Source organism: Papio anubis, chromosome 1, assembly GCF_008728515.1.
Source record: "Papio anubis isolate 15944 chromosome 1, Panubis1.0, whole genome shotgun sequence".
In the NCBI taxonomy this organism is placed as follows: Eukaryota; Metazoa; Chordata; class Mammalia; order Primates; family Cercopithecidae; genus Papio; species Papio anubis.
The window spans coordinates 103,875,186-103,890,998 of NC_044976.1; the positions used below are offsets into that span (position 1 = coordinate 103,875,186).

The following is a 15,813-nucleotide window of genomic DNA, read 5'->3' on the forward strand; positions in this document are numbered from 1 at the left end:
AGAATGGCATGAACCCGGGAGGCAGAGCTTACAGTGATCTGAGATCGCGCCACTGTACTCCAGCCTGGGCAACAGAGCGAGACTCTGTCTCAAAAAAAAAAAAAAAAAAAAGCTCTCAGCACACTCTTCTTGGCCTTCAATTAAAAAATAATTAAGTATGACAAGGAAACACCATTGATATACACAGAAATAAAAAGTAAAAAAAAAAAGCATATTGCCAGAAAATGAAAATTGATTTTAAAATATTCAAATAGAAATGTTGGTGTTTAAATTTTAATAAATTAAATTAGATTTCCATAAATGGATTTTATATCTTAAATATGTAGAAGGAAGAAATGAGTAAACTGGAAAACTTACAAGTAGATATATCTTCAAGGAGGCAGAGAAAGAAAGAGAAGATAAATAATGTGCGAAAGAGAATTATAGACATAGAGGCACAAGGAGAATGAGCAAAAGTTTTTGTATTTTCTAAAAAGAAAGGAATTGAACATGAGCAATTCCATTTCTAACAGAAATGTGTTCATATGTTCATTAAAATACAGGTAAAATGATTTTAAAGTAGCACTATGTATAAGGGTCAGTTACATGAAATATGAATTCCATTCACAATGAAAAGAAAAGATGAATAGTGTACATGAAATATTACACAACAGTGCAAATGAATGAACTATCAGTACAAAAAAAATATGAGACTCAAGCTATTGTGAGATTAGATTCCAACAAACACTACTAGCTCTATTTGTTGCAGATATAAAGGTGAAATTATTTTGTAAAACTTAAAAGTAGATATAGTGATCCCACAATAATCCCTTAAATTCCTTTTACCTCATTGCTTAGAATGAGCATAGTCTATATGCAATATGGGAATAGTCTCAGTAGAGGATGGCCATGAGATAATATTATTCTATATATTTATGGTCATGGGTTCTAGGAATAGCTATAGCCATAATGCCATAACAAATCTCTCTGATTAGGGAAATTACCCTGTTAGAAAAGTGTGCTCTCTGAATAGCAAGATATCTTAGTCATTTACTATAACGTATCTTAGCCACCTACTATAACATAATAAAACAAATGTTATATTGAGATATATTTAATTTACAGAATTAGCAATTGAATAAAAAAGAATTTGAAAAATATCCCTTTATAAATGTAAACTCTATGACAACTACAATAGGTAAAATTCATGTGGAAAATAAGAGATTTTTAACAGATTGCAAACAGCTGCACTCCAGCCTGGGTGACACAGCGAGACTCTGTCTCAAAAAAAAAAAAAAAAAAAAGAAAAGAAAAGAAAAAAAAAACCTGGAGAGTTCAACAACAAGCTTCCAAGATGCCGCCCAAAGGAAAAAGTGGTTCTGGAAAAGCGGGGAAAGGGGTAGCAGCCTCTGGGGGCGACAGTGCTGACAAGAAGGCTCAAGGTCCCAAAGGTGGTGGCAATGCAGTAAAGGTCAGACACATTCTATGTGAAAAATATGGCAAAATAATGGAAGCCATGGAAAAGTTAAAGTCTGGGATGAGATTCAATGAAGTGGCCTCACAGTATAGTGAAGATAAAGCCAGGCAAGGGGGCGACTTGGGTTGGATGACCAGAGGGTCCATGGTGGGACCATTTCAAGAAGCAGCATTTGCCTTGCCTGTAAGTGGGATGGATAAGCCTGTGTTTACAGACCTACCGGTTAAGACGAAATTTGGATATCATATTATTATGGTTGAAGGAAGAAAATAAAATCATATGAAAGACTGAAAAAAAAAATCTGTCAGCACACTCTTCTTGGCCTTCAATTTAAAAAAAAGTAAGTATGACAAGGAAACAGCATTGATATATACAGAAATAAAAAGCAATAAAAAGCAAGCATATTGCCAGAAAACAAAAACAGATTTTTAACAGATGTAATTAACATAGAGTAAACTGTACCTATTTAGAGTTTATAATTTAATAGGTCTTGACATACATATCTACCCATGAAACCATCATGTCAAGTAAGAAAATGGTCATCTACCCGAAGGATTTCTTGTTCCCCTTTTTAATTAGCCCTTCCTTACCCAGCTCTTTCCAACCCACATCTCCAGGAAACTGTAGATATGCTTTCTATTGCTGTAGATTAATTTGTATTCATTAGAATTTTTAACAAATAAAAACATGTACCATATATGTGTCATCCAGTTTGCAGTACAGTGGCACCATCATGACTCACTCTACCCTCAACCTGTTGGGCTCAATGTTCCTCCCATGTCAGCCTCGAGAATATCTGGGACTAGTCAAACACCATCAGGCCCTGCTATTTTTTTTTTTTTTTTTAAGAGAAGGTGTTTCACTATGTTGCCCAGGTTGGTCTTGAACTCGTGAGCCCCCCCAGCAATCTGTCCATGTTGGCCTCTCATAGTGCTGGAATTATAGGTGTGAGGCACTGTTCCCAACCTGTGTGTTTTTTTCTGATTACTTTCATTCAAAAAATAATTTTAAAATCAATCTACATTGTAACATGTATAAATAGTTCATTAATAGTTAATTTTTATTGCTGACTTGAATTCAATTATATGGATATGCCACAGTTTGTCCATTCATCTGTCAATGGACATTGGAGTAATTTGCAGTTTGGAACTAAACAAAACTGCTATGAACATTCATGTACAAGCCTTATGTGGGCGTATGCATTTATTGTTTGTATAAATACCACTGAGATAAATGGCTGTACCATATTGTAGGTATATGTTTAATGTTTTAAGAAACCGCTAAACTGTTAACCAAAGTGATTATATCATTTGACTTCTCTTGGTGGTATGTGAGAGTCCCAGTTTATCCACATCTTTGGCAACACTTGATATGGTCATTCTTTTTAACTTAAGTCATTCTAATTGGTATGTAGAGTTATCTCATTTCAATTTTAACTTTTAATTAGACAATGTAGGTCTTAAGTATTGGATTTAATGTTTTTAATTTTACATATAATTGTGTTCATCAAATATTATACAATCAATTTTAAGTACAATTTTTATAATACAAATATTCTAAATATGATGAAAGATGAAATTATATTTATGTGTTCATTAAATAGATGAAGCCATGATTTTTTAATATGATGAAAGAACTAAACACATATCTTAACTTTTCAAATGGTATATAATTGAAATAATTAGCAAAATTTTATTTATTGTAATCTAGTAATACTGATAATTTAGAACTCTGTCTTGTATGTGCTATGAACAGGATAATCTATTAATAGGCAAACTTATTAGCTATTTCAAATATTTTTAAACTTTAAGTTATTTATTTTACATAGTTTACTGAAATAGGGCTATTATGATTTATTTGCCAAAAACATCATTTCTGAGATAAAACAATTTTGTTTGGATGTTGCAAAGCAATAGCTTACAAAACTTCTTAACTATTTGCTCTAATACAGTTGCCGATCTAGTGAAGACTTAACATGTATTATAATGGTCTTTATTTTTTAAAAAAAGCAGAATTATCTAGATTGTCTATCATCATTTCTCTAGAATTAATGTACAGAGCTGAAAACTATACTCTAAATATCAAAACACATTATCCTCAGGCTTTTCTTTGGTATTTTATTTTGCAGAGCAAATAAAAATGTTTATATTTATTTGCTGCAGCCATATCACCTTCTATTTTGTCAGTTCTGCATATAAATTGTAGGTTTTCATTATTTCATACTTAACAAAAGCTACTCAATATAAAATACCTTTGCAGAAGATAATATGCAATAACCTCTTTATTATTATTGTTTAGCTGAATATCTTCCATAATAATGACTCACAAATTTTTGTTTTTCTTTCCTTAGTTATATTGTATGCCTGTAATCTGAACTAAGAATTATTTCCATAAGATTTCTGCCTTGTCAAATTGTTATTTTCTAATGCTTATAAATAAGGGGATGTCTAAGTTCATCATGTTATAATTATTGACCACTCGTAAATTAGAATAACTTAAGAAAATAGTAACTGCTTATGTTGCTAGGTTTTGTGTTTACACATGATACATAAGACAGAATGATATTTGATGTCAGAATATTGTTGACAAGTTATACAATTTGGCATTAATTCTGTATCTAATAATCTAAATTTTTCTAGATGTTTTCTTTTACTAGACAGCAAAAAACTGTTCCTAAGAAGTGCATTTCCATACTAGAAATAGACTAGAAAACAATAGACAATAGAAAAGATTAATAAAATAATTGTTATTTTTGAAAGATAAACAAAATAAACAAACATTTAGCTAGACTAAGAGAAAAAGAGAAAAGATTCAAATAAAATCGGAAATGAAAGAAGACATATTACAAATGATATCACAGAAATACAAAGAATTAAAAGGAACAATGAACAATTATATGGCAACAAATTAGATAATCTAGACAAAATAAAACAAAAAAAAATCTAGTAACAGTCTGCCAGTATCACATCATGAAGAAATAAAAGAATGAACACACCAATAATGAGTAAATAAATTGAATTAGTAATAAAAATATTCCATCCAAGGAAAGCTTTTACAGAATTAAGTGAGGAAATAAAGCATATGATCACCACCATGGATGCAGAGAAAGTGTTTTAGAAAACTCAATATACTTTCATAATTAAAAACTGTCAACAAATGGGGAAGAGAAGGAAAATACTTCAACATAACAAAATCCCACAACTAACATTATACTGAATGGTGAAAAGTTGAGAGCTTTTCTTCTAAGTTTGTTATGCCCAGACCGTTTGTTCCCCAAAGAAGACCACCAGAGTCCAGAGTCAAAGCCAAGCGGCAAGGATCTTTTACTGCAAGTTCCAACTTGGTCCCTCCCTTCCACAGCATACAAGAGGGCCTCGAACAATGCGAGTGCTTGCTTTTTATAGCCCGAGGTAAATAGGATAGTAAGGTTACAGAGGAACAAAAGGAATTCTTTTGGTTACAGCATTACAATTGGTTTACATTTTAAGTTATACATTTAGCAGTTTTCTATTGGTTCCCGCGCTTTCAGTAAAACCACAAACGGCTGTGTCCTTATCGGGGACTTTTCCAGGTGGTGTTTGTACTGGGCTCAGGAAATTGAGAGATATATGGTGGGATGTGTTTGTACTGGGCTCAGGAAATTGAGAGATATATGGTGGGATGTGTTTGTACTGGGCTTGTTTGTGTTGAGCCCGGGGCTGAGGAATGTGCTTTGTGTTGAGCTCGGGGCTGAGGAATGTGCCTGATTTCTTTCAAGTTCTGTTCAAGAACAGAACAACCATATCCAGTCTCACAACTTCTATTCATCATAGTACGGGAAGTCCTATCCAGAATAGTTATGCGACAGAAATAAATAGAAGGCATCCACTTTGAAAAGGAAGAAGTGGAATTGTCTCTGTTTGCAGAGACATGACATGATTTTACATATAGAAACCCTAAACATCCCACCAAAAACAGTAGAACTAATAAATAAATTTAGTAAAATTTCAGGATACAATATCAACACACAGAAATCAGTAGAATACTCCAACTATGGACTATTCAAAAAAGAAATCAATAATAACAATCTTATTGACAATAGCTACAAAATAAAATAAAATACTTCAGAATACATTTTAACCAAAGAGGTGAAAGATCTATACACTGACACTGATGAAAGAAATTAAACACAAATAAATGGAAAGATAGTCCACATTCATGAATTGGAAGAACCAATCTTGTTCAAATATCTATACTCCCTAAGGCAATCTGCAGATTCAACACAATCACTATCAAAATTTCAATGACATTTTTCATAGAAATGGAAAAAAACCTAAACTTTTAATGAAAACACAAAAGACCCTGAGCAGCCAAAACATTCTTGAGCAAAATAAACAAAGCTGGAGACACCCTATTACCTGATTTCAAAATCTACCTCAAAGTTATGGTAATTCAGACAGTATGACGCTGGCATAAGAACAGATACACAGTTCAGTGGAATAGAGAAAAACCAAAAAACAAATCTAAGCATATGCATTTATTTTTGACAAGTGCTTCAAGAATGCACAGTGGGAAAAGGATAGTCTCTTCAATAAATGGTGTATGGAAAACTGAATATCCACATGCAAATTAATGAAATTAGGCTGTTACATTACACTATATTCAAACACTAACTAATGTATTAAAGACCTAAATGTAAAATCTGAAACCATAAAGCTCCAAAAGAAAACATAGAGGAAAAGCTCCTTGACATTCAACTTGGTAATTATTTTTTTGACATAACACCAAAATGATAAATCACAAACACAAAAATAAACAAGTTGGAATATATAAAATTAAAATGCTCTTCACAGCACAGGAACCAATCAGCAAAACTAGAAAGGCAGCCTATGGATTGGGAAATAAATATTTGTGAACTACATGTAAGATAAGGGATTAATATCTAAAGTCTATAAGGAACTCCCACAATTTAATAGTCAACGTATTTTAATGACCCAAGTAAAAAATAGGCTGAGGACTCAAATAGACATAGGACCCCCGAAATACATAAATAGCCCATAGTTAAGGGAACAGATGCTCAACATCACTAATCATCAGGAAAATACAAATCAAAATCACAAGAAGATATCCCTTCACACCTGTTAGGATGGATATTATCAAAAAAGCAAGAGAGTGTTGGCGAGGATGTGAAAAAGAAGGAACTCTTGTGCCTGGTGTGTGAAAATGTAAATCGGTGCAGACACTATGGAAATTTCCAGTAATTTCTCTTTGCTTATATCCGAAGGAAATAAAATCATTACCTGGTAAAGATATCTGTACTCCTATGCTTATTGTAGCATTATTCACAATAGGCAAGATATGGAAGCAAGCTAAGTGTTCATCGTGAGAAGTATAAGGAATATTTCCTAATAAAGTATATTTCAGTTATGTTCATCAAAAAAATAAAAAAGAAAAGCAAGAAACAGAAGGACAACTGTGAAATAATGCATATGTTAATTTGGTTGTAGTAATCACTTACTACTTATAGGTATTAATATATCAAAACATCTTGTGCATATTAAATTAAAACAATTTAAAAATTTTAAAGTTTTTATTTTATGTAATCAAAGGAAGAAAATTGTCCAAGTAATGTGTATGGTATATCACATGTGAAGAAACTTCACACATTTATATAATTATTAGTATTTTTAATCATAGGGCTTTAGAGGTTAAAATCTTGCCTTAATAAATGAATTCTGCATAGTGTGCCTTTGAGAAAAAAAGAAAAGCTGCTTCAGTACATTTTAAAGGTAGACTTGGTGAAGATTGTTTAAAGGAAATCAATCTAAATAAAATGTTACCTACTCAAGATTACACAAGACTGCTCATTATTATCAGAAGATAATTAAAGATTTGCAATTCTAACTCTTTATTTTAATTACTCCCTTTCAGCACCGCAATAGTCAATTAAACTGACTTTGAAAAAGTCATTCAAGATGATCAGTTAACATATAAATGTTCTTTAATTGTTTCCTATTTGTTTTGCTTACAATACTACCACAGCTAAAGCTAGATTGAAATATCTATTTTGTGAGATTAATGGTGCTTTTTAACTTGATTCACTGAATAACCACACTGAGATTATTAGAAAATGAGCCTATTATGTTTCCATAGGTTGATGTTATTTTCTACCGGTTACTTCACAAACTACACATTCTATGATTAAGCTTCTTCTCTTTCACTGCAAAAAAATCCTCATATTTTAGAGTTTTCATGTAAATTTCCGGTTATATAATCCAAAATAGAGAAGAAATAAGAAAAAGTAATTTTCTTTCAATATCTATCACATGTCGTTTCATACTAATTTCTTTATAAAAATTATTTACATGTGTAAATTTATTTAAACCTCAACATGAAAGGGCATTGTGAAATCAAGAGATTCAAATTTTGATAAAATCACTGCTGAAAAGCTATTTTGAAAGACCTTATTTTACCCCATGGCCTTAAATATTTTATGTTTGGATTGGAATTTTGAAACGGTAACTATTTTATTTTAAAGAACAAACACTTATTGATAACCACTTTAGTAAATACCAAGAACTACCCATGGCCTGTTAATGCAAAAGTGAATGAAATATTTTTGAAGTTTTCAATGAGGTTGTGATCTCTCAATAAAGAATGTCTTGTTCTAAAAAAAAGTGTAAATCATATTTTGGTGTCCATATGTGTTTGTGTGTTTGTGTGTGATAGAAAGAGATTTACAATTCTATATATCCATCTATACTCCACTCGTACTTCTTATAAAGCCAAAATTTATTAAACATATGTTATGGAAGACATTCTGTATTACACTATCTTTTCTCTCGTATAAAAGCTTCTTGTCCTTATCCTTAATTAGATTAAGTCAAGATTTTGACATCTAAAGTGGGTCGAGTGTTTCCTATGTAATTATAGGAATAAAAAGCCACTTTTAGGACTGCTCTTCAAATGGAAGTCAAGTAGGTTCCTGCAGAGAATAGACCATTGTTTAGGTTATAGACACCACACACTTTAAATTCTGAGATGTGGTTAACATGAGACAGGGCCATAATTTCTATAGCTGCTCTTGCAGACCTGTGTTTGACATTTTTTAACAGATAATTTTGCAGTCTTCTCGAACTTATTTCAAATGAGTTGCAAGTGTTTTTAGGGCATACAAGGAATGGCATGGGTAAGGGGCAATTGAAAAAGTTGCTGGGAGAATGGAATAAATATCTATAACTAGTAGAACAAACTTTCTATATATTGTAACACAAGAAAATAAGAAGACTGCCATAACTTCATGCTGGTTACCACAATCAATTCAGTCTCTGTAGAGGCCAGTTACCTAAAGGTTCTTACCTCCTGTCCATTAACTCTTAACCCTTCTCATGAAATACTGCTTTTCCAAAACTGCGATATTTGATTGAGCTGCCTACTAAAAGTGCCCTTGAAGAAGTTCTTCATTACCTCCAAGCCTACATATAATCTTGAGCTGAATGACTTCAGAACTGCCTAGAATGCACATATTTTAGCTACATATAAATTTTCCAGACTAGAATCTCTGGACTATAACTTTAATTCATTAGCAATCTTTCTTTAAGAGATAATCCTTCTGTGAATTATTTTTATAATACTGACTTCCCTTATCACCTACTCCAAGACTTTATGTTAGTACCCATTTTATTTTCTTTATTCCTTTCACCTTCTCCTTCTATACTGGATAATTCCATTGCTATAATAGCAGATTCAATCTTTTCCATAAAAGAACCTTCAATCTCAATTTTTTTATTTCTATTTCATATCATTACTATATATCAGAATAAAAACTCATAGAAAAAAATTGGCTTTACTGAAAATCTAGCCCTTCTCCCTCCTTTTTCTTCTCTATGGAGAGGCTCCATCTCCAGTCTTACCCTTTTTCTGTAGTTTTCCTAGTGAGCACCAAATGAAAACCTGTGCAAAAGACCTTGTGAGTAGGCAAATCAGTGAACAGAAATAGAAGCTATGAAACTTAAAGTTAGAGACCTAAAGAAAAAAAATAATATGCAGAGTGACATGGTTTGGCTGTATTCCCACCCAAAATCTCACCTTGAATTGTAATCCCCATAATCCCTGCTTGTCAAAGGAGAGACTAGGTGGAGGTAAATGGATCGTAGGGGTAATCTGTCCCATTCTGTTCTTGTGATAGTGAGTGAGTTGTCATGAGATCTCATGATTTTATGAGTGTGTGATAGTTCCTCCTGCATTCATTCTCCTTACTGCCACCTTGTAAAGAAGGTATCTGCTTCCCCTTCGCCTTCCTCCATGATTGTAAGTTTCCTGAAGTCTCCCCAGCCATGCGGAACTGTGAGTCAATTAAACCGCTTTCCTTTATACAGTACCCAGATTGAGGTATCTCTTTATAGCAGTGAGAGAATGGACTAATTCAGTAAAGTTGTATTGCAGAGAGTGGGGTGATGCTATAAAGATACTTGAAAATGTGGAAGCGACTTTGGAACTGGGTAATAGTCAGAGGTTGGAAGAGTTTGGAGGGCTCAGAAAACGGGAAGATATGGGAAAGTTTGGAGTTTCCTAGAGACTTGTTGAATGGCTTTGACCAAAATGATAATAGTGGTATGGAAAATGAAGTTTAGGCTGAACTTGTGTCAGATGGAGATGAGGAATTTGTTAGGAACTTGAATAAAGGTGAGTCTTACTATGCTTTAGCAAACAGACTGGCAACATTCTGCCCTGACCTAGAGATCTGTGGAACTTTGAACTTGAGAGATATAATTTAGGGTATCTGGCAGAAGAAATTTCTAACTAGCAAAGGATTCAAGAGGTGACTGGGAGCTCTTCATTTTTACTTCTTATTTTTTGGATACAGAGTCTTGCTCTGTTACCCAGGCTGGAGTTCGGTGGCGCAATCTCGACTCACTGCAACCTCTACCTTCTGAGTTCAAGTGATTCTCCTGCCTCAGCCTCCCAAGTAGCTGGGATTACAGGCATGCACCACCATGCTGGGCTAATTTTTTTATTTTTAGTAAATAGAGGTGTTCACCATTTTGAACAGGCTGATCTCAAACTCTTGACCTCAAATGATCCTCCTGCTGTGGATTCCCAAAGTGCTGGGATTACAGGCATAAGCCACCAAGACTGGCAACATGAATTGTTCTAAAAGTATTCAGTCTCATGCATTTGCAAAGAGATGGTTTGGAATTGAAACATATTAAAAAGGGAAGCAGAGGATAAAAGTTTGGAAAGTTTTCAGCCTGATCATGCAATAGAAAAGAAAACTTCATTTTCTGAAGAGAATTAAATCTAGCTGCATACATTTGCATAAGTAACAAGGAACCAAATATTAATCACTAAGACAATAGGGGGAAATGTGTCCAGGACATGTCAGAGTTCTTCATGGCAGTCCTTCTCATCACAGGCCTGGAGGCCTGGGAAGAAAACATTGTTTTGCTGGCTGGGCCCAACCTTGCTGCTTGGTGCAGTCTCAGGACTTGGTGCCCTGTGTCCCAGCAATGACTAAAATGGGTCAATGTACAGCTCAGGCTATTGCTTCACAGGGTGCAAACTCTAAGTCTTGGCAGCTTCCACATGGTGTTGGGCCTGTGGGTGCTCAGAAGTCAAGAATTGAGGTTGGGGAAGCTCTACTTAAATTTCAAAGGATATATGGAAATGCCTGGATGTCCATGTAGAAGTTTGCTATAGGGGTGGATCCCTCATGGAGAACCTCTGCTCAGGCAGTACAGAAGAAAACTGTGGCGTAAGAATCCCCACATGGGGTCCCCACTGAGGCACTTCCTAGTGGAGCTGTGAGAAGAGGGCCACTGTCCTCCAAACAGAAGAGTAGACCCACAGACAGCTTGGACTGTGCACATGGAAAAGCCACCAAAACTCAACACTAGCCTATGAAAGCAGCTGGGAGGTGAGTTTTACCCTGCAAAGCCACAAGGGCAGAGTTGCCCAAGACTATGGGAGCCCACTTTTTGCATCAACATAACAAGGAGGTGAGACACGGATTAAAAGGAGATCATTTCAGAGCTTTAAAATTTAACTGCCCTGCTGGATTTTGGATTTGCTTGGGGCCTGTATCCCTTTCATTATGTCCAATTTATTTCATATAATATGGGTGTATTTACCCAATGCCTCTACCCTCATTGTATCTAGGAAGTGACTAACATGCCTTTGATTTTACAAGCTCATTGGTGGAAGTGTCTTGTCTCAAATGAAACTTCAGACTTGGACTTTTGGGTTAATGCTGGAATAAATTAAGACTTTAGGGGACGGTTGAAAAGAGAGGATTGTGTTTTGAAATGTGAGGATATGATATTTGGGAGGGACCAGAGTGGAATGATATGGTTTGGCTGTTCCACACATACATTTTCATCTTGAATTGTAATCCTCATAATCCCCATAATCTTCATAATTTCCACATATCAAGGGAGAGACCAGTTGGAGATAATTAAATCAAAGGGCAGTATCCCCCATGTGGTTTTGCTGATAGTGAGATTTCATGAGATCTGATGGTTTTATAAGTATGTGGTAGTTCTTCCTGCATCATTCATTCTCCATCCTGCCTCCTTGTAAAGAAGGTGACTTGCTTCCCGTTCACCTTCCACCATGATTATAAGTTTCCTGAGGCCTCCCCAGCCATGTAGAACTGTAAGTCAATTAAACCTCTTCCTTTTTTAAATTACCCAGTCTCAGTATTTCTTTATAGCAGTGAGTGAAAAGACTAATACATGGAGTCTCATAGACCTATGAAGCAAAACTCGCAAGATAACAAATGTGCAACTGGAGTTTCAGAAAGAAAAGAGGAAAACACAAAAATTATTTTAAAAACAATTCTCTGCTGTTTTTTTCCAAATTTGATGGAAAGTGTAAATTCACATACCCAAGTCTTTAAATGAACTCTACACAGAACAAACATAAAGAAAGCTACAACCAAACATGTCAAAATCAAATTTCTAATTAGTCAATGATAAGAATAAAATTCTTTTGAAACGTCCTTACTTTCACACATGAATTATAAAAAAAAAAAAAAAAAAAAAACACAGGGAAAAGTGGTAGAACATTTCTTGTAAAAACCTAAACAAAACAGATAATAATGGAGTTTGCTTTCAAGGTGGTAAAAAACAAAACTGTCAATCTAATTTTCTATAACCATTCAACAAATCTTTAAAAATGAAGGCAAAACAAAGGTATTTTTACAGCAATTGCTACTCACATATTAGAATAACTAAAATCTCAAAAAAAAAAAAAAAAAAAGTGCCAGGAAGACATCATGAGTGAATAAAATGTGCTAACTTTGATAACATCTTGGGACAGAAAATGAACATAAGGTAAAAACTAAAGATAGGTGTGTAAACTATGGAATCTAGTTAATATTAATGTATTCATACTTGTTCATTAGTTTTAACAAATGTGTCACAATAGGTAAGATATTAATAACAGGACAAACTGGTTGTTAGTTACATGCAACTCTGTGTTTTATCCTCACAAGTTTTCTGTAAATTTGAAACCATTTTAAAACAGAAATGAATGAAAATATTATAAAAAAATGAATACACATATGCAAACACTAAAAGAAACTCAAGTAAGCTGGATTGGTTAAATTAATATCAGATACTAAGCACCTCAGAAGAAGCAATATTACCAGGTATAAAGGGAAACACATTAAAATGATTTAAAAATTTATCAAAAGATTATAAATATTTCCATATATAGTAACCTAAGAGCAATGCTTCATAATACATAAAACAGAAATTTATATAAGTGCAAAGAGAAATAACAAAATATAAAGTCATAGCTTCAGATACTTTTTATCTTTTTGTAGCTGATAAACAAGTAGAATAAAAGTTAGTAAGATTGTGCGGTGCCTGAAAACATGATCACAAAAATTGACCTAATTGATTTTTTCAGATAATTCAACCCTCAAACACTAAAATGCACTTTAAGTTGTGCAAGAAATGTTATATAAAGGAAACAATACTTCAGGCCATAAGTTTCAATAAATTTCATTATTGAAATTATGTAATATGTGTTTTGATCATAATAAAATCAAGGTACAAATCAATGAGAAAAAATATGTTTAAAAATTGCCAAATATTTAGAAAGCCAACAAACCATTTTTAAGTAATCCAAGTGCCTATGTGTCATAGTATAAATAACTTTAAAAATTAGAATATTTTTTATAGAATAAAAAAGTACAACATATCAAAATCCTGAGAAACAGCTAAAGCAATATTTATAGGGTAAATTATATCTTTAAATATACATATATTAGAGAAAAAATTAATATCTCAATGAACTACACAAACACCTTAGTAAGCTAGTAAAGGCAGAGCAAATTAAATGCTAAGTAAGCAGAAGGAGTAAAATAGTAATGGGAAAGGTAGAGAAAATACAGAAGATAAGAACAATGTAGAAAAATAAAATCACTACAGATCTGATAGTCATTAAAATGGTTTTAAAAATATATGAATAATAATTTTTAGTTAGAATAATTAAATAAAACTGAAGATTTCTTTCACCATCACACACTATGAAAGTTCACCCAAGAAATAGATAATCAAAATTGCTCTATATCTACTAAAGAAATTGGTCTTACATGTAACAATCTTCTTAAATAGAAAATCTCAGGCACAGATCACTTCAATGATCGGTTCTGGCAAAAATTTATTGAAGAAATGCATCAGTTTTATATAATATTTAATAATTTGTAGAATAAGAACGAGCACTTCTCAATGAATGTTATAAGACTATCATTATCATGATAATCAATTCTATTGAAGCCATTATAGGAAACTAATACTAAACATTGATATGAATTCTGATCATAGATTTAAAAACTGTAAGTTAAATACTAAAAAACTTAAAAGGACCCATATATAAAAGGGTTAATCTTCAGGTACAATTAGGGTTTATCTTAGAAATGCAAGATTAACTTTTTGAATCCAATCTCTATAATTCACTTGATTAAATGAATAAAAAGAAAAAAGAAAACTACTAAAAATTATCTAAATGAATGCCAAAAAGCACTTAAACATTTTGACATCCACTCATGATAAAATCTCATCAAATCAGAAATGAGAGCATTTTCTAAGCCTGATATACAGAAACTATATAAAACTACAGTTAACCTCATAGTTAATAATGAAAGACTGAAAGCTTTCCTTCTAAGATTAAGAATGAGGCCATATTGTCTACAATTTTTAGTTTCATTTATGATTAAGCTTAGTTTCTATATACAATGATAAACAGTTGAAAAAATGAGAAAAAGTACAAACTCATAAGGTGTACTTTATTGGATCTGATTGTATGTGTATAGAAATGACTAGTAATCTATGAAAAACTACTGTAGCAAATAAGTGATGTTACCAAATTTATAGTACAGAAGATCAGTGCTATAGTGTAAATATGTCCCCCAGAATTCATATGTTTGGAAGTTTGCTCCCAGTGTGGCAGTATGAAGAGGTAGAGCCTTTAAGAGATAATTAGTTTGTTATCAGGGATGTATGCATCTTAATCAGAGGGATTGACTCAATCTCTCATGGGACTAGGTGAATTCTTGAAGGACTGAGGTAGTTCTCAGTCTTTCAAGACAGGGTTAGTTACCAAGAGAGAAAGTTGTTATAAAACAAGACCATTCGCTGTATTTTGTTTCTTTTCACACATGCTTGCTTGCTTTTCTGCATTTATACTATGTATGAAGCAGTGTGAGACCCTCATCAGATGTAGTACTCTGATTTTTGGACTTCCCAGCCTCCAGAATGGTGAGCTAAATAAACCTCTTTCCTTTAAAAATTGCCAAGTCTAAGATATTTAGTTGTAGCAACAGAAAATTGACCAAAGGGGGAAAAAAATATATCATCAAGTAGTGGGTTGTTGCTAAGAACGAATACTTGAAAATGTGGAAGCTTTGGACTTGTGTCTAAAATGGACACAAGAGTTTTGATGTAAGAGTTTTGATCAATAGACTAGAAAAAGTCTGGAATGCCATAAACAGAGTGTTAAGGACAATCCTAGTGAGGGCTCGAAAGTCAAGAAGACTAGGATAGGGAGGCTGTGTTGGGAGAATTGCCTGAGCCTAGCTGTTCAAGGTTGTGGTAAGCTATTATTACACAACTACACTCCAGTGTAGTGACAGAGTTAAAGACAGTTTCTAAATAATAATAATAATAATAAGTAGTAATAAAAGAAGAAGAAAAAATAAGACTAGGAAAAATATGGGACTTGTTAGAGATTATTGAAGTGATCATGATCAGTGTGTTAACAGAAATGTGGACAGCTAAGGCCATGCTGATGAGATTTCAGATGAAACTGAGGAAGAAACGTATTGGGAGCTGGGATAAATACCATTCTTTTTATAAAGTAGCAAAGAGCTT

General features: G+C 33.2%; 1 pseudogene; it reads left to right on the plus strand.

Moving 5' to 3' along the window:
* The first annotated feature begins 1,302 nt into the window (after positions 1-1,302).
* LOC101020386 lies at positions 1,303-1,756 on the plus strand (annotated as a pseudogene).
* Positions 1,757-15,813: the final 14,057 nt, after the last annotated feature.